The sequence below is a fragment of the Rhinolophus sinicus genome, linkage group LG13 (assembly GCF_036562045.2).
Source record: "Rhinolophus sinicus isolate RSC01 linkage group LG13, ASM3656204v1, whole genome shotgun sequence".
In the NCBI taxonomy this organism is placed as follows: Eukaryota; Metazoa; Chordata; class Mammalia; order Chiroptera; family Rhinolophidae; genus Rhinolophus; species Rhinolophus sinicus.
This window is the reverse complement of record NC_133762.1, coordinates 9,348,392-9,372,733: the sequence shown is the minus strand read 5'-3', so window position 1 is coordinate 9,372,733 and position 24,342 is coordinate 9,348,392. Positions and strand designations below refer to the sequence as shown.

At 44.8% G+C, this 24,342-nt stretch overlaps 1 long non-coding RNA gene across 1 annotated transcript; it reads right to left on the bottom strand.

Annotated features, from left to right (window-relative positions):
* Positions 1-509: 509 nt before the first annotated feature.
* Positions 510-22,457, bottom strand: LOC141568132 (uncharacterized). Its single transcript, XR_012491161.1, has 3 exons — positions 21,985-22,457; positions 3,913-4,078; positions 510-2,039 (listed from the first exon to the last, which is right to left on the bottom strand). It is a non-coding gene; the product is annotated as an uncharacterized LOC141568132 (long non-coding RNA).
* Positions 22,458-24,342: the final 1,885 nt, after the last annotated feature.

The window sequence follows — 24,342 nt, the reverse complement described above, 5'->3', positions numbered from 1 at the left end:
TGGCGAGTGAATGGCTACATAGAGGGTGAGGACTGTCACCGGCATTGAAAAGGCTTGGGCTGTCAAAGGCAGATTATGGGAAAGGCCACTGATGTTTAAGAATGAACAGGCCATAAGGGACCTCTTTGGGTTCAGTTCAAATACTGAGACCTATGTGTGCTGGACCCCCGTTCCCTCAGGGAGCTCCTAGTCTACTGAGGGTAACACACCAGAAGTGTTAAGTTACAGTGAAGTCACACTGTGAACATTTCTAAGGAACATGGACCCAATTATATGTGCCTCATCCCACACACAAAGACATTGCCCATGTCATGCTTTATGCCACAGGACCGCAGCGTGATTTGGAAGACCTAGATACTCTGTGCCCTCCATCAGGCTGGGTTCCTAGAGCACCTTTCCCCAGTGAAGCTTATTCTAGTACTTGGAGATGGGTATTTTCCTTACATCGTGGCCCTTAACTCGAGCCAACTACTTCTGCTGTTTACCCTCTTCTAGAGCCCCGCTCCACCCTTACCCTCTGGTAACCTGTAAACTATTGTCTATGTCTAAGAGTTTTTGTTCATTCAATTGTTTGTCATTTTCTTTTGTTGCTTTTGGTTTATATACCACATGTCAGTGAAAGACTATGGTTCTCTGCTTTTTCTGTCTGACTGATCTCGCTGAGCATGGGAGCTTCTTTATCCTCACACAGTTTCAGTGAAAACTGAAGAGCATCCAGCTTACACTTACTTCTTTTGCCCTCACCACGAACCCACATTCCCAACTATCCCTTTATGCAAACTTGTATTGAACACCTGCTGTGTGCCAGACTCTATCCTGGGTTCTGGGGGCGTGAGGGTGAGAGAGACATTGTCTGTGCCCTCAGGCTGTCCCCTTACAGGACAAAATGCAGTGAGGGGGTGCCCCCGGAGTTGTGCAACTGGAAGGACCTTACTGCGTGGAACGGCGCTGCCCAATTCTCAGCCCCTGCCCACCTGTGGATATTGAACCCCTGAAATGCAACTGAGGGACTGAATTTGGGAACTGTCCTTCATTTCAGTGAGCTTTCATTTAAAAACTAATACTCACTTCCAGTACCAGGAAACTTTTAAGTATGCTTGGAAACACTTGAGAACGTGAGTCTTCTTTTGGAACTCTTATGCTATATAAGCGGAGATCAAGTATTTCTGATGAAAATTTAGCATCCAAATTGAGATGATTAGTATAAAAGATACACTGGATTTCTAAGACTTAGTATATAAAGAAGGATGTAAAATATCCCATTAATAATGTTATATGTATTCCATGGTGAAATGATGATACTTTGAATGTTTTGGGGTAACTAAAATGTGTTAAAATTAATTACATGGGGTTTTATTTTTACTTTAAAAACGTGGCTACTAGGTAATTTAAAATTACTTCTGTGGTGCATGTTATATTGCCTAGTAGTGCTCTAGTAAAAGCAATAGGCAAGGAAATAGAAAATTAACATTTAGTGTAAGGGTGAGAGAGAGAAGTGAGAAACAAATAGGCGGTGTGTCTGATACAGGGGTGTGTAGGAGCTCACAGGACTAAGAAAACGGAGGAACGAGTGTCCCGCTCAGACAACCTGCCATGTCCTAGCACGAGGAAGCACACAGGCAGGCCTGGCGATAAGGGCAGTGTGAGAAATTGAAGGACCCTGTGCATCAAACTCAGGGACCTGAGCATTAGCATGAAGACAGTGAGGAGCCACTGAGATATTTTAAAGAAAGAAATGACGTGGTCAGAGCTGCACGTAAAACCGTCTCCCTCCTGGCCGTGTGGAGAGTGGATGGCAGCGGGTGGCACTGGAGACCCTCCTGCACATGCGAGGCGGGAAGCAAGGCAGCCATCCAGGGCCCTGAAGGAGAGCTGTCGAGTGGAGGAGGGGATGAGAAGGAACGGTCCAGATTGCTGCAGAAATCATGAAATCAGTCAGAGAGAGGAATTTTTAGAAAGAGAAGCCATTTTACATTTATGTACATGTTACTTCCTCTTCTGAAATAGATCTAGTTCTTCTTAGAAAGTACAGACCAAACCTGTGAAAACAAACACATCAATTTAGGAAGGCAAGTTACAACCAGCGTGCCCTGAAAATATGAGTTTCTGACAAACCAAATCAATTAATTTATACCCCGTGGCATGAAAAATGCAATTATACAAAGAAGGGAAAAAAAAAAAAAAAAAAAGAAACTGGCCATGTTGTGAAGACAGATTTTCCAGGACTGCGTCCAACCTCGACATTATTCCGATCTTGTTTATTTGACTTTTCCGTGTCGTCAGGCCTCACTTTCCTGTTCTTGGCCTTGAGACCCTTTGGACAAATGGCTTTGCATACAAATATTTGAGTTCTTCCTTGGGATTCTCTCAGTATGTTCGGGCTTCATTATTAGTTCTAACCTCATTTCATCACTGATTCACATTTACTTGCCTACTGGGAGGTCAGAGGGTGTTTTTGTTTTTTTTTAAATAAGGAATCTGAACTGATAGCTTTCTGTTTTTCCATTCTGCACTACCACTTGGGAATTATACGTCATTCTGTATCTCCCAAGAAGGACTGAATGACTCAGAATTTAAAATGTGTAAAATGCCTCAAGCTTCTTAGAGGAATAATGTCCTAGAAGCAAGAAAAAAAATGGAAATATGGATTTATAAGCATCATAGGAAATGCCCTGGGTCCCATCAACACAACTGATAACCAGTTACGGGGCAGCTTCTGGCACAGGTTTGGGAGCAGGAGTCAGGAGGCGGGGTCCCCAGTCCTACTGTGCACCTGGCTTCTGTGCCAAATGGGCCACTGACTCTCTCACCCTGGGCTTGCACGTCCCGGGGTGTGAAATTAAAACAATAATATCGGCCCTCTAGCCCCCCAGGGGCTGTTGGGAGAGTAAAATAAACTGTCTTCTGCAAAACCAATGGAGAAGCTGACACTTTCTGCTGTGCGTCGCTAGGGGTGCCAGACACTGCACGACCAGTTAGGGTTACGGTGGTTGGTGCCATGTTGTTTAATGTCTCCGAGTCCAGCACATATCCAGCATACGGCCCGTCACAGGCCCCCATCCGTACGGTTGAATGGCACCATTATTTCTCAGGGAGTTCTTTTCATGACACTACTCTGAGAGCTCCTCCTTCCTGCGGCACACTTTTTCCTTTCATCAGCTCCTAAAGCCATCTTTCTTCGTCTCTGGTATACCATTGTCTTTGATTTTTCAGGGCTGGCTTTTCTATGCTAATTTTTCTCCCAGCCCCTCACTTTTAAACCTCGTTAGTGGGTTGACTGCTGCCTCCAGTTTGGTCTCCTCCACGCCGCTGTCTGTTTGCCTGAACTTTGCTCCTCGTTCCTCCCTGTTTGAGTCCTAGGAAATCTGTGGCCCCCTCTTCCTTAACACACCCCCAAATGACTGAAAATTGTGGTTTTCAGTGAAACACTTCTACTGCTTTTTCCGGCTTCTTCCATATCAGCAAATCCTTTGCCTCACTGTCAGTGAAACTCTCTTTCTGTCTTTTTCTTTTTTTATACAGTTCAACTTCTGCACCACTATAATCTTTCTCATCATGTGGTTTCCCTTTTGGTTAAACCCATTATTTTGATACAGTTTGCAGCTTCTTTCCTTCCTTACCTTCATACCCCGGCCCTTATTTAATACTAGTTTTCACATTGCTGGTTTCTTTCTGGGTTAGAGCCATTACTGATGCCGTGATAATTTATGATCACAGAGCATTGGGTCTCTTAGCACTTGTGCAAGTACAGTGCATTTGGGGAAGGGCAAGAGAGAGAAGACAGACCACCGTTTCCAATAGCACAATGGCATCACAATCTATTCTCTGAAGTGCTAATTAGCCCTTTGTCTCACTAGACAAACTATATTTCAGGAGTTTATGTTCTTTCCTATCTTTTTTGTAGTTACTCACCGCTTTGCTCAGTGTTATTCAATTCTTCTCAGCCAGCCAGAGGACAAAAAACGATGAGGATGAGGAGAGTTTTAACACCTGAGTTTCTGGAGTCTTCATCAGATAAGCCAGGCAGTCTTCTAAACACTTTACGTGTATATTCACTCCTTTTGTCCTCCCAGCAATCCTGTGATGTGGGCACAGTTGTTACCCCAATAGCAAGCAGGGCATAAAAGGCAAATTAAGTTCACAGATGTGCCTGTGAGAGGTTGGTCTGCATTCAGTGGGCTCACGCCATCTGACAGCACATGCGGGAATGCCTGGCGGCAGGGTGATTGTGGCCAGTGTGGGGGGCAGCTGTAAGGGCCGGAGGAAAACACGCTGGGAGATAAAACGTGGTCCGTGACCAGTTGTGTGATGATCAAAGCTGCAGGTTTCCTACCAGAAGGCATGTGCCATCATAGTGGGGTAGTAATGCTTCCCGTTGGAAGTAGAGGTGTTTTACCCCTGTGGGATTAGAGGTCAAATGGTAGCTACTGCTCCACACTGGTGGCCAAAGGGACACCAGATGGGATTCCCTGTTGTGGTTCTGCACGCCGCAGTGACCGGACCTGTGACACCGCCTCTATTGTGACGTGACTACCTGACATTTCTCTCTCTTTCCATGAGGGCCCTTCAGATTCCAGGTGGGGAATGGAGAGGAGAAGGGAGCTGAGCTGCACGATGGAGCGTATAAACACGAACCTTGGTGTGAAATCATCCTAACAGTCCTCAAAACCGTTGGAAGTCAGGAACTGACAACGGCTTTCTGCAAGGAGACGCACTGCTATTACTGACACATTTGTTCGCTTCTCAGTGGTGCTTTCCCATCCACGAACATAACGACCGCCATTTCTGAAGCCTTCCCGTCTTGTCCAACTGGTAAACCCCTCCTCATCCTTTAAGCTCCTGCTCATCCAGTATCTCTTAGGAAAATCTTTCTTTAATCCTCCTAAGCAGTATGGCAGGCTCTTTTCTTTGTGCTTCTTTATTATAGCAGTTACCGTATTGCATTCTAGTCCTTTATTTATTGCGTGGCTGTCAGTGGACTGTGTCTCCAGGACAGCAACCCTATTGCATAGACTCTATCTTAAGACCTCAAATATTCAAAGCAGCGGCATTACCCCCTCTCCACACATTCTTGTTCCTGATTTCACACAACCTCCTTGACTTTGAAGATTTAACCTTGGATTCAGAAAACGAGGCAGGTGTCATCTGACACCCCCTCCCAAACTCTTCTGACCCATGATCTCACAAAGGAAAGAATCTGGGCTGGATGCTTCGATTTCCCCCAAATCACACCAAAGGTGGATGTGCCTGGGGCGCCGACCACATGCGGGACGTGTTAAATCTCAGCACAGAGTGGCCACTACCCCCACCCATCACATTACCCCCTTTTATTCTCACTGCTGCGCTGAGAGGCAGCTTTTATTTCCGTCCTTTTGACCAGTGAGGAAACTGAGGAGCAGTAAAGGTTGAGTGCCCGACAGTGTCCCACCGTCAGGAGGTGGCCGAGCCGAGATGTCACTCCGGCATGACCCCTCACTGACCTGCTCCTTCTTGATCGCGCTCCGCTATGGGGAGGAATAATGATGGAGACGGTCCCCGGGCTCGCGTTACTCGAATTACACTTAACGACTGCAGAGTCTTATTGCCCATTTTCATCATCTTAGTGCTTTCTAATTAAAAAGGAGGGGAGTGGTGATCTTTTTGCTCTCTAACTTCTGTTTTTTCTGCGCGGAAAGCAGAGGGCCTCCAATGAGAGCCTCTGTGTAATAGAGCTGATTGTATTGCAATCAGCTGTTTAAGTGCACAGTTCTCCGAGGTTCCTTTTTACTGAAGACAGTTAATTAACCACACAGCCACTAATCACTTACCCGTGCTTGGTCTTGATTACGAGGAATATGGGAACGTACTTAGTCACCTAAAAGTCTAAAAGCGTGCCCCTACTGTAGCAGTCTTTAATTAACGCTAATAATAGTATTAACACTATTTAACATCAGGTGAGTGCTTACTGAGGGTCAGGGACTCTGCACGTGGTTTTTATTTAATCCTCACAAGGATTTTAAATTGAAGCGTATACACTATTCTTTTACTCTCCATCTTGCCCATGAAAAGCCCAAGGGGAAGGTTAGGGTGAAAGGGAAAGAACTGAGACTTGAAGCCCAGTGTATACAACCTCAGGGCCTGTATATGCGCCCTGATGGTTCCATGTCTGCGGTGATGGGGATTATCAATCACTTCCTTTTGTACTGTACCAGGGCACTCCCTTACTCGTACAGCAGAGCTCAGAGTATGAAGTCTAAGACACTGGAAAAAGATCCTTACAGCTGACGTTACAGACTGTTTGACTGAAACTAAGGAAACAGTCTCGACACCCTTGAGTTGGGGTAAATGGCAGCTAAGCCCAAAGCAAGCGGCAATCAGCCTTCCCAGCGGTGCTCCTAAAACTGAGACCTGAACAAAGCAGGATATTGGTGGCCTCTGAGTGGCCAAATCCAAACCTAACTAAGTGGTACAAGTTATCAACTCTGCTGGCTAAGACTGGTCCTTCATGGTACAGATCCTTGGGACCAGTGGGGTGGGAGGTGGGAATTGGACAAAGAACTTGGAATTAGAAGACGGACATTTATTCGTATAATCAGGCTCCAAGCTTTCTCCTCTCCCTATGCCTCCTTCTTTTTGTTATTACATTCATGACCTCACAAGCTGTTTCTTCTAGCTAGAATATTTGTTCATGCTCATCAAAGCCCTCTCCCCAAATCCTGAGACCCTTTTAGTGTCAGATTTAAAGCTCCTTTTTTTCAATCTCTCCTGACCCCCAGAAAAGGCCATAGCTCGGGTTCTCCATGCTAGGGAACCCCTCATGTGTATCACAACCATAAATATGTATTTGTGTAATTGTGGATTAAACATCTGTCGTCAGAACCTGATTGTAAATTCTGTGTCTTATTTTTGGTTCTGTAGACTAGTACAGTGCCTGACATGTAATGACCACACGCGCGTATAAATAGTGATTATATTAGCTGCCTAGGGCTGCCCTAATGAAGTACCAAGACCTGGATGGCTTAAAACAAAAAATGTTTATTATGTCACAGTTTTGGGGAATAGAAATCTGAAATCAAGTTGTCAGCAGGGCTACGTTCCCTCTGATGGCTCTAGGGAGAATCCCTCCTTGCAGTGCTGGGGTGATGGAAGTGACCCTCAGGGGTGCAGGGGTAAAGAGAAGGGGCTTGCGGGTGAGACAGACCTGAGCGTGGGTCCTGGGTCTGTGGCTCACTGTAACTACGGGACTTCGTCTCTCTGAGTCTTAGTTTGCTCATCTGTCGGGTGTGCTGCATAGCCTTCCTCAGTTTCCCCTCTGTGAAATGAGCATGATGGCCATGACACCAACTAAATCTGTTACTGTATGTGAAGTACTTGATAAATTATTAGTACATAATAAATACTAATAAGTACTAGCTAATATTATACTTACTGCACTTTTATATGTATATGAAAAGTCCTCTTACAAAAAGCATTACAGCAAAACTCAGAGTGTGAGGCCGCTCCATCTGTGCTGGTATGCCAAGAATTTTACAGGAACTAGAAAGGTTACCCAGTGTATTCATCTAAGTTGACATTTTGTGCCTTCTTTAATCAGATTAAAGGATTTTTTTATTAAAATAGTTTTATTTTTACATAATGCTTTTGATGGATTTTTTCCCCCTAAACGTTTGGATAAGACAAAAACAAGAGCCAAATGGTTATTTCTTGATTTTAGTAACACAAGTGATTTCAGAGGGACAGTTGGGGGGTGGGGAGGGCATAATTGAAGGAACACCCAGTAAGGATGCCGTGCGAGGTATTGGTGGTTGGCACCGTTTCTACCCCCTTGCGGGGAGTCCGGGGAGGGGTGCTGCTTAGGCTGCAGGGAGCATGGCTGCTGGACAGCTCCCGACCCCCCCATTTGCATCTACCGCATGTGTGCCAAGACCACACTACCCCCGTGGTTGGCAGCCAGTGACTAAGCACACCAGGGGTCCCAGGGCCTGGCCACCCATGTGGGGTTCCTTGAACAGACAGCTACTGCTGAGGACTCTCCCCATCGGCCTGGCCAAGACTTCCTTAGACCTGCAGTGTGAGCCTTTCCTACCCAATCCTTCCTCCCTTCTCTCCTTGTACAGGTATCATCTGATCTGCCTTGGAGTCTGAAGGCTCTACCTGCACCCTTGTGCTTTTTCCCCGTTGCCGCTCAGAGACAATTTCCCTAGTAAATCTCTTATACATCTAATCTCACCTACTCCCATCTTGGTGTTTGCTCTGTGTACTTATTTCCCAGACTCCTTGCCTTGAGGGTTCTGGATGTCACTGAGGTGCTTGTTGCCTCGGAGATTTCTTGCAGGAGATGTGGAGAGGGGACAGAAGAGACATCACCCTCTGTGGTGGGGTAGCTGACAGTTGGGCTCCAGCAAATAAGGGTTTTTGTAGCAGCCAGATTCCACATTCCAGTATCTAATCATCAGCCCTGTGGACTTGGGCTGCTGCGACATTGGCAGTAGCAGGGAACCCCTGATGACAGCTGCTGTGGCCGGATTTTATAGCTGAACTGCAGCTCCTTAGCTCCTGTACTTTTAGCCTGTCCAATAATTTCATAAGCACTCATGCCCCTGATTGGATTCCATTCTGCTTAAAACACCTGACAGGATGTTTGTTTCTTGCACTGAATGTTGACTGATAACAGCAGTGGATTTTCAGGTTGCAAAGTTGACTTTTTTTATGCCCAGGAATATATTTAATAAAGATGTTATCATCTATAACGTGGAAGTGAGGCCACATACCTACCAAGCCAGTAACTCAAGAGGAAGGGATTATAAAGAGCTAGGGGATTAGTTTGTGTTGGCTGCTCCTCAGAAGATATTTCAAGAAAAACTGGGCTCCAGTAAGGATTAGCCAGTGGGCAAGCAAAGCGGGAAGGGAAGCGAGCGTGCAGGGATTAGGGTATTCAAAGTGTTGGAAAAGGTAACTGCTTCTAGACCGGGTTTCCTCGAGCCAGTCCTTGGCACAGCCCTGTTTACACGCTCAAATGCGTCTCCGTTTGAAAGATAAATTATATGACCATCCTACTTGTGCCCCAGATAGCTAGAGAGGTCTCTGTTTCAAAACCTTTTGCAAAGACCTGGTAAGGCCTCCTAGTCAAACAAAGGTATCTGTCACTAAGGATCAAATGGAAAATGTTGCCTTTTAACCCAGCCTGTTGTTTCAAAAGGCTTCAGCGTGTGTAGCTATCAAACTGAGGCTGAGGGATGGAGGAAAGGACTTGTGTGTCATGTGGCATATGGAACTTTCTGGCATATGGAACTCAGTAGAAGCCAGTGGAATTGTACTGCCAAAGAAATGATAACACTGGTTTGCAAAAGCCCGGAACTTCCAGGTCTGTAGGCAACTGCCCCAGATTCTCACAAGTAGAAGTGGGATGTAAAAGCTATGTCACTACCAGGGGAGGTCTGACTCCAGAGAACACTGGACCATGAGGAAGAAACTCTCAAGGGCAGGGGCCAGAGGATGCAGAGGAAAATGGTTAAGAGTTTCTACAACAGAACACAGCCAGAGTCTAACCTGCCAGGCAGTGAGAAGTTACAAGGTCTGCCCTGCGTGATTTTCTTTGTTCTGGAAGTGACTGCTCTATGTTCTCCAACCTTCCCTTTTTCGTTTGAGAGTTTTTATTGCAGTTGTCCTATTCTGGCTTCATTGCTATATATTGAATGTGTGTGTACAGGGTGGGGGAGGAAGGGCAAATAAATTGTCTTCTTGTTGATAGGTTACTGACCTATGAAGAGCTAAAGGATGGCCTGACGTCCTTAACTTTGGGCCTAATTCAGAAACTGGGTTGTACTTTGGATTGTCTCAATAGTGATTGTGTTTTACGTGTGAGAAGAATATACATGGATATTTGGTGGCCAGAAGGGTGGGTAGACTGGGTTAGAGACACATCATTATACATAAAAACCCATTCTGCTCTTATGCATTTCAGTCAGGGTCCAGTCAGGAAAACAGAATCCCCGCCAGGTCTTTCAACAAGAGGGAATTGCCTACAGGGAGTTGGTTTTACGAGGGATGAAAGAACAGAGGGATAAACCTGGGAGGGTGCGATAACCCAGAAATTAGCAGCATCTGGAAGCTGCCCTTACCTCTGGGGTTAAAGGGACAAAGGAAGGAGGCAAAAGACAGAAGCACGATGGCTGTGTCTTGGGAGAGCCAAGACCATGGAGAGAAGGGCTGTTGGCGGGAGGTAAGAGCAATGGAGGACACACAGCAAAGGCAGCAGGGCCGGGGGGGGGGGGGGGTATCCTGCCTCAGCTTCTGCTTCTGTCTTCCACCCATGCGAACTTCATCCAAAGCCAGGAGACAAGGAAGCTGGGGAAATGGGGTTCCCTGTGATGTATATCAGGGCGCAAGACTACACTACATTTCCCAGCCTCCCTACAGTGAGCTGTGTCATGTGACTAGGAATGTATCAGGTCAGCAGCAATCACATGGAACCTTTCAAAGCCTGGGCCTCCTATCAGTGATGCCTTTTCTGTGTGACTTTTCTTCTACTCACCGGTGGCCACAGGAGGGGGTGTAGAGTTCACCAAACAGATAATGCCCTCGGGGGAGGGGGAGAAATACAGGCGAGAAACTCTTCTCTAAGTGACAACGTGGAGGAGAGCTGCCCCACTGGCAGGCAGTTCACCTGGAAACAGGTACAAAAGAGAGAAATATGCCACTGGATTTTTTGGTCTCCTGGCTGTTACAGCTTAGGTCTTTATCCCAGCAAGTAGAGATGTTTTCAGTTTTTCATTTATCTGTTCATTCATTTATTCCACCATCAGTCGTCTATGACCTAGGCACTTAGATAGGTAGCGGAGATAAAAATGTGAACAAAACAGGTTCCCACTCTCCGGGAGGTCACTACTTACTAGGGGAGACTAAGAAAATGGACGGAAAATGGTAGCACAGGATGATACGTGCTGTGTCAGTGTGGGACGCGGACGACAGGGAACTGCCACAGGAATTATTCTCCAAGGACAGAACTGACCGAGTGGGACTTGGAGGTAGAGGAATAACCATCACCCCCGTGAATGAAAACCTGTTTTGTGGCAGACGCTATATCAGGTCCCTTAAGCATGTAATCATCTAACTGAACGCTCATAATACCTTTTGAGACAGGCGTTAAAACTCTTCATGATATAGGTGGAGAAACTGAAATTCAGGGAGTTTAAATGATTTCTCTAGGACCACACAGTTGATTGTTGAGATTTAAACCCAGGTCAGCCTGCCTATAAAACTGATGTTCTTTCTAGCAGGGTAAGCCGTCTCTCTATCCAGTGAGCTTTGCTTCCATGATACACTTCATAATGTGCCCGCTGGATAGATGGCTGCTTGTCCGACCTGCCCTCGACATTTATGGAACTCATCACTCAGGTCCACGAAGAGAAGATGGAAGAAAGCATAGTGACAAGAAGCCACGCTCTCTACTTGATTTATTTGCTTTACTTCTGACCAGATATAAGGTACTCACCACCAGCATGACTGCCCTCCTTATTTCATGCCAGACTTTTTCTAAATGACTTCAGGCTATTTCCCAAAAAAGCCAGACTGAAGGACAAAGATTTACCACCATGAAGGATGGTTCAAAAGAAACACGTTAAGCTCTGGCCACGTGTAACATCTTTGTCTCTGAAAGTTCCTGGGCATTTGAAAAGGCAAGAGGACCATTTTCCAATGGGTCTGCAGATCCCCTTTTTAGCTCTCTGAAAAAGAGATATTTTAACTTGCATTAACTCTGGGAGACATCTTCTAATGACCAAGAATATCAGTGACAGAGCCAACACTGCTGTCTCCAAATCCTAGATGAATCATTGAACAGGACTGCAGCACGCCACGGAGCTCCCCTGCTAAAAATCAACACGACACTGACTGATATTAAGCAGGATTTTGTCTGTGTATCTCCTTGACATTGTAAGAGGGAATGAGAACTGTAGTTGATGATTGGAAAGGAGAAACATAAACATTTTTAAGGTCCCAATCTTGTCCCACTTCAAATGCTATGCCATTGCTAGTCTGCAGCTTTGGCAAATGATCTTTTCTTATTTTATTTTAATAAGAAAAGGTATTTTGAAGATAACTGAGTTTTCAGAACAGGAGAAGGTAATATGGTGTCAGAGCAAAAGGATCATACATTATATCCTGTGATAGCTTGGCCATGGGCTGCCCCAGAGATCATATGGAGAAATTGTTACTTAACAGTAACTAACAGGTAGATCGCACAGTGTCGGCTTCCAGGAAGTTTGCAATGGTCGGCTCGTTCTTTGTTCACAAAGCGTTCACAGAAGTAAGTATGTGAAGGGTACACTGAGGCCACTTTTGCAGGGTCAGAGTCCAAGACATGAAGCGGCAGTGCCCAAGATGACAGAGAAAAATGTACTTGTGGGTAGCCTTGGTCGAGTGCCAACTCTAAACACCAGCCTTTCTATCCTGTCCTTGTCTATTAGGCATTTTTGCCCAAATCGGATACAGTCAGTGTGACATATCTAATCAAGATCTTACAGAAACTTGATTAGACATTGAGCTAGCCAATATCCATATAAACCAGCTCACAAAAAGTTAGGAAATTAGATCTCCACCCTCTTCTGGGACAGTCCGTAATGATCAAATCAAATCAAAAGTGTTCACTGGGCTTAGACTATTCATAGGCCCGCCTACTTTTTGATTAGCTCCATTGTTCCTTCAGATCCTAAGCATAAACGGAGAACTGACAAGATACTTTTTGTCTATGTGAAATACTTAATTTTTTTTCCTGTTCTCTCCCTCGCCTAGTTGAGAATTTGGGGAAAAGAGATCAATCTCTTTTCTTTTTTCGAAGAATGGGAATATATTAAAGCTATAAATTGCCAGAGGACAGAGAGAATTTTTGTCATTTCACTGGCTCATTGCCTTGGTTTTCAAGGCAGTCAGAAGGGTGCCAAGCACCTTTTCTGCGATGTCTCACTCTTAGGGTTCTCCTGGGTAGCATGTCTGGGGATACCTAGTAGAGCGGGCAGTCCATAGTCCCTAAATGTATGCACTCCCAAAATGAGATGGCGGGAAAAGAAGTAACAGACAATAGAGTAAAGAAAAATAACAACAACAACAATAACACTAAATCAACGTATTATATATCATTGTGCCCAGTATCTCAAATTTTTGTCTTCTCATTGCGTGTCCTTCATGCACGTATCTCCATTTCACAGCCAGCCGGGGGGCAGGGAAGAGGAAAGGAGGCCTGGGACCGGCAGGCAGAGGCCGTCTCAGCTGGGCTGCTGTCTCACCCTGCAGGCCACCGTCCCATCATCCATCCCTCCTTACCGTTGGCTTCTCCTGGGGCTCAGCCACCAGCGGAAAAGCTGCCCCATTCCGTCCTAGCAGCTCCATCACACTCTCTTTTCCTCCCCCTGTAACTCATCACCATCTTGTCCTCTTTCTTTTTCTGCCTGCTCAGTTCTTACACCTCCCCTACTAGGCCAACATGCTCTCCACCTCTGTCCCCGTGGTAATCTCCTTTACTCCCTGGTTGTCCTGAAATTCCTCCCCCACAGAGCTTCTCCTTACCCCCTCCAGTGGCCATCTTATCATCAACAATGGAAAAATTGAGCCAGAGTAGCCAAGGCACTCTGGAGACCCGAACCTGGGGTGAAATGTCCTCAGTATAACTTGTGGTGGGGACCAGGGGCCAGTGTGCTGTTGAATGCAGCCAGTTTCCTCTCTCTGGCAGTGGGCAGAGTGAGCAGATGGGGACTTCCAGTTTCTTCCATTATTTCTTCAACTTGTTTCCCAACCTTCAGGAGGTGAGAGAGGGCTGCCATGCTTCCCCAGACCCCCTTCTGCACTGGAAGAGGAAAGGGAGCTCTTTGGGTTATGCCAAGAGTAGGCAGTCAAGGTTGGGACTCCACGTTAGACTTTGCACTGAGCCTGGTTTTCTTAATTGGCTCTGATTCCTAGCTCCCTTTTGTGCACTGAGATGGAGAAAGTATGAGGGATGAGTATTAGCATCTGCCCACTCTAGCATCTTCCGACATGACTAGGAGACAACTAACAGAAAAAGGTCCACGATTTCCAATGGCTGGACATTCATCAGGAATCGGAGGAACCAAATAGAAAGAGATGGATCACAGAAAGGGCTTAGGGATCTGTATGCCAGAGAAGTTTTGGGTGAGTTGTAACAAGATAAAGTGTGAAGAAAATGCGTCGGAACAATAAATCAAAATTGGAGATATGAGTTAAAAGTTAGAGCTATTAATAAAAAATGGGCTCTATGAAAACTGCTTGCTGAGTTGAACATTAAAGCTTATTTCTCATTAAAAAACAGCAAAGGTGGTAGCATTATGTTATTAATGGAAAGAACTAAGGTACAGAGAATTTAAGTAATTTGCCTAGCATTACACAGCTACCCTGTTTCCCTGAAAGTAAGACCTAGCTGGACAATCAGCTCTAATGCATCTTTTGGAGCAAAAATTAATATGAGGCCCGGTCTTATATTGTATTCTATTATACCCGGTGTTATGTTATGTTATGTTATGTTATGTTATGTTATGTTATGTTATGTTATGTTATGTTATATTATACCTGGTCTTATATAAGACCTGGTCTTACAATAATTTTTAATATAAGACCGGGTCTTATATTAATTTTTGCTCCAAAAGACACATTAGAGCTAATTTAAAAATTTAACATTTAAAAATAAGAGCTAGGTCTTATTTTGGGGGAAACATGGTAGTAAATGCCAGAGCTTGAATTCTCGTGTCTGAGTCTGCTTTTGATTTTTCCAACTTTATATGAAAATGCTCAAACTATTAATATTTGAAAGAATAGGTCAGTGATAACCTGGGTACCCACAGCCTAGCTTCAATAATTTTGTCAAATTTGCTTTATCCATATTTGTATATTAGTGTATCTTTTTAAAAAAAAAATTTATTGGGGAAGAGGAACAGGACTTTATTGGGGAACAGTGTGTACTTCTGGGACTTTTTTCCAAGTCAAATCTTAGTTGTGAAGGGTGCAGCTCAGCTCCAGGTCCAGTTGCCATTGCTAGTTGCAGGGGGTGCAGCCCACCATCCCTTGCGGGAGTCGAACCGGCAACCTTGTGGTTGAGAGGACACGCTCCAACCAACTGAGCCATCTGGGAGGCAGCTCAGCTCAAGGTGCCGTGTTCAATCTTAGTTGCAGGGGGCAGAGCCCACCATCCCTTGCGGGAGTCGAACCGGCAACCTTGTGGTTGAGAGGACACGCTCCAACCAACTGAGCCATCTGGGAGGCAGCTCAGCTCAAGGTGCCGTGTTCAATCTTAGTTGCAGGGGGCAGAGCCCACCATCCCTTGTGGGACTTGAGGAGTAGAACTGGCAACCTTGTGGTTGAGAGCCCACTGGCCCATGTGGGAATCGAACCGTCAGCCTTCGGAGTTAGGAGCATGGAGCACCAACCGCCTGAGCCACCGGGCCGGCCCCTAGTGTATCTTTTTTTTTTCCTGAAACATTTAAACATACTTTTCTGATACTTTTTTCCTAAACACCACTTCACACTAAGAGCTTTCTTCTACATGACAATATGATTTATCACACCTAAAGTATTAGAAGGTCTCTACGTAGTACCATCCATCATCCAATACCGAATCCATATTCAGATGTTCCCAATTGTTTTTAAAAAGTTATAAGGCTTTTTTTTTAAACGAAATATCATAAACAATAAAAATTCATGCATTGCATTTGGTCTTTTTACGGTTAAAACAGAAACTAAAGACTACCCCTTCAAATGGCCCCCAGCCAGTGACCCTGTGGGCAGCTCAGTCTTGTATACAATTGCTTCCATTGCTAACCGGTGGGAAGGCTTGAGGACATCCACTGTCGACTGGACCTCAAACGACTCAGCAGATGACGACTGGTTGCTGTCCCAGTGACACTGACGGGTCAAGTGGACATGGGAACTGGAGAGTTAAGATAACCCAGACACAAGGGTCAGACACAACAGTGTGTCCCTGTTCCTGATCTCCAGCTGAGGAATTGACCAGGGCTGCACTGGACGGGGACCAGGTCCTGTCCCTGGTGACAAAGGCCCATTCTCACAAGGCCAAAGGGGCATGCTTGTGCCCTCCTAGAATTCTGTGAATAGAAATGCCATGCTGGGTGTGTGTATGAGAGAGAGAGAGAGAGAGAGAGAGAGAGAGAGAGAGAGAGAACAGGGCAAGCATTTGAGGAATGCTTATTGGGTCATCATTACCCAGATGTACACGTGATTCCAAAGTTCCTAGCTATTCTCACCACAGTCTCACTAAAAGAGATTTCCTAGACTGACAGAAAATGATAGCCTTGTAGAACTACTGAGCTCTGCAGACTATGGGATGAGTTGAAATAAAATAGACCATCCTAAGAACACCTCATAATTGCTGAATGCTTATTGACACACGTGAATGATAGAATATTAGAACTAGAAGAGACGTTACAGTGAATCATGGAGGCAACTAGTCTTTATTGAGTGCTGTGCCTTAGTCTGTGCACAGCGGATACAGAAATGACAGAGACAGTCTGCCCGCGTGGAGTTTACATTCTAGTAGGGGAGACAGACATTAACAAGTAAATAAATAGACAAGATACATTCTGATAACTGTAAGTGCTATGATGGAATTAAACTAGGTGTGTGGAGAAGAGTCACTGTGAGAGGTGGGAGAGTTTTTTTTGACAGGGTGGTCAGGGGAAGCCTCCATGCTGCGTGGTCTCCGTTTGTCTTCACAGATCCTCTGTCCACCCTTCCCCATAAGGTGTGCCCCTGGAGGCTGGTCTCCGTTTGGTTCTTATGGTCCTGCAAATCCAAGGACCTCTGTAGTGTCCGGGGCGGAGAGCGATGTGTTATGAAAGCCCTGGCAAACGCCCACAGGGCAATCACTGGGCAGACCTGGAGTGTGGGGAGTAAGGCCGCCCACATGGCACCATTCCCTTGAGGGGCAAGCCAGCCAAGTGGTAGCAGCTGTGAGGTTATGCATAGTGTCGAAAATGTCCCCCAGAAGGTGTCCATACTGGAGGAGGCTATTGACAGTCAGACAAGATTATCTGTCCTGTAAATGCCAGCCAGTCTCGGTTCCCATCGGTACTAGTGTTTGCTCAGAGTGCCTATGAACAAAGTGACTCTGACAGTAGAGCTGGCTCAACAAACAAGGACCCCCCTCACTCAGCCTCATGCGACGAGTGCCCCTGCTAAGAGCCCAACTTCTCAATAGCAGAAACCAACATCGAGTCCCCAACATGGGACCATGCCCTTGGGGAACCTGCCAGTAAAACCTGGCAGTAAATTCATTACATTAGGGCCCTCTATCATGGAGAGAGTAACAGTATTTTTTCCCAGTAATACATATTCCAGATACAGCTTTGCCTTCCCTTCCTGCAGCAGTTCTCGCAGCACTGCCATTCAGGGAATGATAGCTCACACATCACCTCTGCCAGCAAAGGAAGTGAGGCAATGAGAACTTACCCTCAAGAGATTGGGTTTGATCCTTTACCTGGATCAGTACACATCACAACCCTGTGATACAGGCGCTAGTATCATCTACCTTTTGTGACTGTGGAAACTGAGACTTCAAGGGTTTGCGAAACTTGCCCCAGCTGGTCAGCTAGCTTGTAGCATAGTTAGTACTAAAATCCAAGTTTTCTGGCCAAAAAGTTTGTATTTAAAAAAACCCAACAGCACTGTAATTTTTTGGAGAAATGGTTGATTCCACTGTTGGGGAAGGAAAATGCAAGATGAACCAGAAACATTGTGTAATGCTGAATAGTAAGGAAATGCCTCTGCCCCCTCAAAACAAAACAAGGAAGGAAGGAAGGAAGGAAGGAAGGAAGGAAGGAAGGAAGGAAGGAAGGAAGGAAGGAAGGAAAGAAGGAAGGAAGAAAGAAAGAAGGCAGGGCTTATCAAAAGGATACAAGCCAAGCTAAAAATACTCCCAGTGGCCAAAGCGAAAACAATTTGAGCAACAAAATCATTATCGATAATACTGGATTATAACCCAAAGAATAAAACAAATATCCATGAATCCACGCTGATATAAATAATTGATGCAATAAATGAATATATGGAGGAAAAGGGGTAACTCTTTCTCATAGAAGAATCCCAAATAATATATGTAGATTCTCCCTTTCTGAAGAGGTCGTACTTAATTCCCCTATGAGGCTGGACTTGGTTACCTGCATCCAAAAGCTACCTTATAGAAAGGAGAAGGCAGTAACTTGACTGAGGAGAAACCTGGCAGACACCAAATGATTAAGGTTAAATTCACCAGTAATAAGTCATGTTGATATCATGTGTTCACTGATGTGGTACCATCGAAGGGTACTTTGCTGTGGTATTTTCCTCTCAAACCCTTAAGCCCAGTCTAATCATGAGAAAACATCAAAGAAACCAAATTGAGGGACATTCTACAAAATATCACACCAGAACTTTCAGAATGGTCAAGGTCCTGGGAAACAAGGAAAGACTGAAAAACTGTCACAGATCAGAGAAGACGAAGGAGATATAACAATTAGAGGCAGTGTGATATCCTCGATTGGATACTGGAACAAAGATGGGGCACTAGTAGAAAAACTGGCAAAATAAAGACTGTCATTTAGTTAAAAGTATTGTACCAAGGTGGATTTCTTAGTTTTGACAAATAAAGGTTATATATATGATGTTAGCATTAGGAAAGGTGGGGTGAAAGTTATGTGGAAAGTTTCTGTACTGACTCTGCAACTTTTCTATAACCCTAAAATTATTGCAAAGAAAAAAGTTTAAAATTAAAACAAAAATTAAGAAATCACAAAAACAGACCACCGTGCTAGATTACGTCTGAGTCAGAGTCTGACAGACCTTCCCTGGGTCTTTTCTGTTGGGGAACGTTCTGTCATAGGCCAAAGAAAACTTGCCTCTCTTTCCAGCTAAGAGAGAAAATAAAGAAGAAAAGGAGAAACATGGGTAGTTGATTAATTCTCCAGTTTATAAAGATTACTTCAAAGAGACTGAGCCATTAACAGCTTTGTGCACCATTTAATAAATTCAGTGACTTTACCTTGAGCTACCGATTCAGTTGTAGAATTTTTCTCTAAGGAGTCATAAAAACTACAGGTCTTACATCTTTTGCTACAATCTCCAGCTTCACCAAAGAAAAAAAAGAAAATGAAAAGTAGAGTGCCAGCCTTGATGGATAGTTACAGGGATCTATCATTTGAGACAACCAGAAGCTTCTTTATACATTAGCTTGAGACACTGGCCTCTTTGGTGAATATGTTTAATGTATTTCTCAAATGTATGCCCACTACAACGTGTCAAGCTGGTGAATCAGGGTAGATAGTGAGCGCATGCAACAAACAAAGGAGATGAAACTTATGCTAAGAAGCCAAATCAAGGGTGCTGTCTTCTCCACAGCAGCTGGATTTCCTGTGGTCACAGGTTGCAGGAGGACCCACGTCTCTTCTATGCAACTGCCATTTAACTACTGTACATGTATTGAACACTTATTTCTGAAATTCACAGAAATTACCGCCACCATCTGCCAGGACCGTGCAACCATTATTTCATTAGCAACCCTACATAACAGTTGTTATTATTTTTCCCAATGTTAGAGATGAAGATGGACACTCAGAAGTATTAAGCCACCTTGTTAGCTGGGCATCATTCTAGATTTCCGTGGCTTCAGACCTCAAGCATTTCCCCAGACACAGCCCTGCTTATTTACAGCCAGCAGATCTCGATTATCATGGGCAACACAGCACATTCCCCCATCCCCCACCCCCCCAGACATAGAAAACAAATAAGAGCTCAAAGTCATTACTTAAATATTAAAAAAAAACCAAAAAAAAAACCAAACAAACAAACATGAAAGCTCAGTTAAACGACATTTGGTTGACAGTTAACTCAAATTGTCTCTCTCTCTTTTTGTCTTCAAAAGGTATACTAAACTCCATGTAAACATTGGAAGGAAGTGAACATTCTCAACAGAGGAGACACCTGTTCAAGGTATAATCCAGGGAAATATCTTTTTACCTTTTTTCTCCCCTCAAGTCACAAGAAACTGTTTCTCTTCTTAAAAGCAGCAACAAAAATATATGTGTGTAATATGAGGAAATAGTCTCTTGAGCAGAAGCACAAATAACGGATTCAGTACAAACCTACAGCAGCTTCTCCCCAAAGAAACAATAAACACGTTTACACAGGTGTAGGGAGAGGTTCAGTAAGCAGGGGGCTGCACAGGAGACGGCATCTGTGTCTCAGCCCCGTGAAGCACCCCAGAAATGAAAGCGGAACCCAAACAGGCAGAGGGGACCCTGCCTGGCTACATGTCAGCTCTATTTTATTTATATACTCGTATATAGATACTTGGGGTTCGTATATGATATACAATATAAAAACACATATGTATATATGGGATTGTATATATTTTATCTCTATAATGGGATTATATAGAGAGACGTAAAGTATAAAATATACAGATATATAAAGTTATATATAAAATATAGAAATCTAAAATAAAATATGTCATTTTAAATAATTTTGTTTTTAAGTGAATCAACAGTCCCATTTTTGTTTTTACTGGGATTTCAGGGGTAGTTAGATGTGGGGCATTCCCAGATGGCTAAGAAACCTCTGTAGAACAATGGTGTATAATTGGGGGGTCCTGACTCCTCTGAGAATCTTATGAAAGCTATAGAACATGTGCCATGAACATGAGTAAGGACCCATTCATGCAAGTTTCCTTTCTGGGATGTCACAGATGCCTCGTGGCATTACCTATGGAGATCCCAGGGGCCTCTCAAGCCTTCTGCCATGTTCTTTCTCAGACATAGAGAAAGAGATCGACAAACAATCAGGGTTTCTAAAAATATAGCTTAGAAATCCTTTGTGAAATGAGCTCTGAGTTTTATCTACTTGTACATACGGGATTGATTTCTGTGCCTTTCAGTTTCCATGTAATGTTCCAGACGCACATGCCGCCAAATAATTGAAGTGACACCAGCAATAAAAGAGCAGATTGGAGACCAGACATAAGCTTAGGTATGTTAGCAAGAGGCTTAGAACCTGACGAACATCAGCCAAGCCTGGAAGGGCCAAGAATCTGGTCCCCAGAAGCATGGCCAGGGGAGCAGAATGGAGCCCTGGCCTTCTCTAGTTCCTGCCTGGGTCAGAATGGAAACGGAAATCTGATGTTGGAGCTGAGATAACAGAACCAGTGTGCAGAGCATGTGGGCTGGTCCCAAATAATAGCATGGAGTTGCACTCTATGCGTATTTCAGTGTCATTAATTCAACTGCACAAACAAGGAAAATTAAAAGGAAAAGAGCACAAGTGGATAATTTAAATAATGCAGGCTAGAGGGCATCCCACTCAATGAACACGTGCCAAAAGGCAGTGGACGCCACACAAAACCTAGGAGAAGAGCAAGAACATGGGAAGGGTTTCAAGGATTCCTTAGCCACTGACTAGAAAGCAAAGCCATTGTTTAGCTGGAAAAAACAAGTGAGTGTTCGAGGAAGGCAATAAGGGATTAGGACCAGGGCCATGAAGAACCATTAACCACTAGAGAATGAGACAAGCCTGTTAAGTCACCTGCCAAAGATAGAAATGTCTAGATATTTCCTTTGGTGGTGAAGGTGAAAGCGTAGGGGATGAGTACCGTCTCTCATAGAAATGAACCATGCACTATTCATTCGTGGCAGAAAGCCAAAGTGGTTTTTCACAAAGGAATAGGGCCAGAGCCCAGGTGTCCCAAGCGGCCATATTCCTGGGTCAGTCTGGTACATTGCTGGATTTCACACTTGTTGTATGTTCCTAGGTTTTGTCACTGACATATTTAAAGCACGGACTAAAGTGGGTTTTATGTCACACACCGGACGTTGAGTAAGAGAAATGGAAGAGGGAAGGCACTCCCGTTATCTTATGGGTTATGTGACCGTATACTGTCTGTCACCAGGACCGACTGAGCCACAGTGATTAGGGCCAAACTAACACTTCATTTCTCAACCCTCCCCAGGGATTACTTACCAAAGAGTCTCCCGAGGGGCACTGCACTCGCCATCAACAATGAAACGTCACAGGGAGTCCCCCATTCCAGAAGAGCTGCAGTACGTGAAGTGGCCATTTCATGGACATCAAGGCAAGTGAAAATTATTGTATCTAATGTCTCAGACGTAAACTAGAGGCTGAAGATGAGGAGGAGGGTAAAGAAGAACCCCCCTTATCATTGTGCCCTGCTTTTGAGCTGGCAGAAACAAATCGTATTTCCAGATACATTTGTCTAAAAATACTGTTATCACATCTGCACAGTTGCCAGAGAAAGATGACTCTCATTCACGTCCTACTTCACAGTTCACAGTGTGTCTTAACACGTGTTATTTCACGGCGCCCTTAGGGTGAACTTTCTGACGCGGAGTGTCACCGTAAGGAAACAGGCTCAGATGTGAAGTGACTGGTTGCGGTTCAGTCCTGGAATGGGGATGGCTGTTTGCTCATGAGGGTGAGAAACCAAACTTAGCCACTAAGAACGTCCTGTACTGAGCTACAAAAGCAAAGGGACAGCTGTTTGGTTGTCTGTTTTCTTGGGGGAGGGACTTACAAGGCTCTAACAGAACAACTAGGATATTGGGGTATCGCTCCTCATGCTCCATCACTAACCCAGGGTGAATGGATGCCCGATTTCATAGGCTTTCCCGGAAGTAATCCTGGCTCGTTACTCTTTCCTCCATCCTCCCAATTCAGTGCTGTTGTTGTATTGTTTCTGATTCCCTATAAATCTCCTCCAATTCTAACATTCGAAGCTATGTGTGAATTATTAAACTAAGTGTGTTTAGTTGTTACCGCCAGGGGGGTTCCCTCGGAGGGAGTACAGCCCTGACGGGCTTAGGCATCAGAATTGATCAGGTCTTCTCAAAGGCTCTCATGAGAAGTGCTGAGAAACATCTCTGCAGGCAGGACTTTCCTCCTTCTCCAGCCCGGACTTTGTAGTGTGTGTCTCAGCTCACAACACTTCCTGTGGCTGTAGAAAGTCTGGAAGGGGAACTAAAAGAACAGATGATAAAGCCTGATTATTGTCTGAACTGAACTTGATAGAGTGTTAAAATATCGATATAATTCTTTTCCCCTCTGTCCCTTGAAACCCAACTTTTTCTCCAGTTCGTGGATGAAATCACAGACAGGACTTTCTGTTTTTAAATTACATTGTAAGGTAATAAACACATAATTTCTTGGTTTTGGCATCAAAATGTTGAGTCCAATCTAATACTTACTCAATTCCAGTGGAGTAAAGTACAATAATCAAAACATTGTGAATTCCTCACCTAGTACAAGCTTGCTTCTGGCTGGATGTGTGGTCTCTGCCACTCCTGGGATGCTGTTTCTGAATGTTCCAGGCACGGCCCAGAGGGTGAGCGGATTAGGGAAAAGTAAAGTGTCATTATGGGCTGATATGTGGTCATATGTGCTGGTCCCCTGGATGGAAGGGACACATTTTCTGGGTTTCTCAGAGTCTTTGTAGACTCATCACACACACACACACACACACACACACACACACACACCTCCACCACCACACCTCGGAGAGTAGCTCTCTAACCGCTGGCAAGACCTCACCCCTCAAGCTCTAGATGTCTGATGGCCCACCCCTCTCTTGGGATGAGGTGCCCCTTCTTGGTTCCTGTCACCAAGTCCGCGTCCAGTCCCTGGAGAATACTCACCTTTGCGCTGTTTAATCAGACAGGAGCAGTGTCACCAACAGCCCTTCCTCTTTGGGTTCTCCTGACAACGATAAGACACGTGTTTCTGTGTGACCCAGATGCCAGTGGGCATATGCTGGACGCCCTGGGTGATCCCTTCAAAGCCTACTCACGTGACTTAAGGTGAGGTGAAGCCCCTTCCACACAGCCTGGGACAGAGTGTGGAGCATAGCGCCCTGACAAGTCTCCCACCGAAACCCTCCTTCTACCCCTTACGCCTGGAAGTGGGTGAGGGTAAGTGCTTGCAGAAGTGGTTTTCCCATCTCTCCACATGCCCTGCTCAGGACGTGGGGGCGCTTGGCACCGATTGTGCTGTTCTAAGCTTTGGGGCCCTGCTGAGTCTCAGACAGACCGAGTGGCATTTTAACATTCTCTTACAATAGGATTGAAGAGCTGGCAAGTGAGAAACAAGCACTCCCCAAAATTATGAGCGTTCTTGGTCTAGAAAAATAAACACCCAGAGAAAAACCATAATAATGAGAAAATATCTTGCATTTATTGAGCAAAGCCACGCATCTATTGTTCACGTGAGAGGCCAAATACAGAATGAACGTGGGGTAATTTGATTAGATAGGACAGTACGGAGTGTTGCTTAGCCCACAGAGGTTTCACTCACGACTGTCCTGCATGG